Source organism: Sinocyclocheilus rhinocerous, unplaced genomic scaffold, assembly GCF_001515625.1.
Source record: "Sinocyclocheilus rhinocerous isolate Xijiao unplaced genomic scaffold, SAMN03320098_v1.1 scaffold437, whole genome shotgun sequence".
Classification (NCBI taxonomy): Eukaryota; Metazoa; Chordata; class Actinopteri; order Cypriniformes; family Cyprinidae; genus Sinocyclocheilus; species Sinocyclocheilus rhinocerous.
In genome coordinates this window covers 429,675-431,396 of record NW_015633198.1, presented here as the reverse complement: position 1 = coordinate 431,396, position 1,722 = coordinate 429,675, and positions in this window count along the sequence as shown.

The following is a 1,722-nucleotide window of genomic DNA, read 5'->3' as shown; positions in this document are numbered from 1 at the left end:
ATTTAGCAGATGCATTTATCCAGAGCAGCTTACAAATGAGAAACATTAAGATGTAGTAGGTCTTCTATTTTCTGATCTTTAAACAAAACTACAGCTGGATTTCTGTCACTCACAATGACGTTATACAATATTATAATGGAGTAAATACTTATTTTATTAGATTAATCTAATATTGCCTGTTAAATTGGTAAACTACTGTTTGTCTATGGAAAAATCTTTAAAATCTCAATCTATAACCTGACAATTTGCTATAAAATGTTTAATAAATTGTAAACAATGGCTAATATACCCTTATTATTTGTTCAGTTAATCATTAATTAAGTGTGTGGTCATGCTTATCTAATGCATTATTGTGAACAAGTTAATCATTAACTACTACTTTATTTATGCTTAACTAATGCATAATCTGAGCTCCCTAAATGGTAAGTTAATCATTAATTACTAGTGTGTTTGCGCTCAACTAATGCTTAATTGTGAACAAGTTAACCATTAATTAATGCTTAACTAATGCATTATTCTGGACCCCTATTCTAAAGTGTTACCAAAAATTTCATTAAATGATTACTGAAAATAGATATTGGTAAAAAATGAATTTATCTGTATCTCCAACAAATACCTAATAGTGTCCTGAATTTGAGCAGAAGGCTAGTAATGTCAAACTACAACAAAACTGTTAATCCTGTTAGCAATTAAATAACAGCATGACTGGAGATGGAAGAATGCTTTTTAATCATTTATTAACACTAATTCATCCTATACATTGCATGAATTGGGTGGTTTATGTGCAACCCGGATTCCGGAAATGTTGGGACGTTTTTAAAATTTAAATAAAATGAAAACTAAAAGACTTTCAAAATCACATGAGCCAACATTTTATTCACAATAGAATATAACAAATGTTTGAACTGAGAAATTTTAAAATTTTATGCACAAAATGAATTCATTTCAGATTTGATGCTTGCTACAGGTCTCAAAAAAGTTGGGACGGGTGCATGTTTAGCATGGTGTAGCATCTCCTCTTCTTTTCAAAACAGTTTGAAGACGTCTGGGCTTCGAGGTTATGAGTTTCTGGAGTTTTGGTGTTGGAATTTGGTCCCATTCTTGCCTGATATAGGTTTCCAGCTGCTGAAGAGTTCGTGGTCGTCTTTGACGTATTTTTCGTTTAATGATGCACCAAAAGTTCTCTATATGTGAAAGATGTGGACTGCAGGCAGGCCAATTCAGCACTCGGACTCTTCTACTACGAAGCCATGCTGTTGTAATAGCTGCAGTATGTGGTTTTGCATTGTCCTGCTGAAATACACGTCTTCTGGAGGGGTGCATATGTTGCTCTAAAACCTTTATATAGCTTTCAGCATTCATAGTGCCTTCCAAAACATGCAAGCTGCCCATACCGTATGCACTCATGCACCCCCATACCATCAGAGATGCTGGCTTTCAGGGACGTGCACGGACATTTTGAGGGGCAGGGGCTCAAGTGGAAAAAAGGGCACTTCTCATATTTATTAAAAAAAAAATTCTAATCAAAAGTTTTTTGTTTTTTTTCTAATCAAAAAGGGTTGTGCGATATTGACAAAAAATAGAGTGTGTTATTGTGCTGATATCTTAAGGACTACCGTGGACAGCTGATTCCTAAAATGTTTGATATTCTTCATATTCTGTGTGGTGATCAGTTCACAGCAGTGATAGAAATTAATCTTTTCCAATAAGTTTAAATAGATT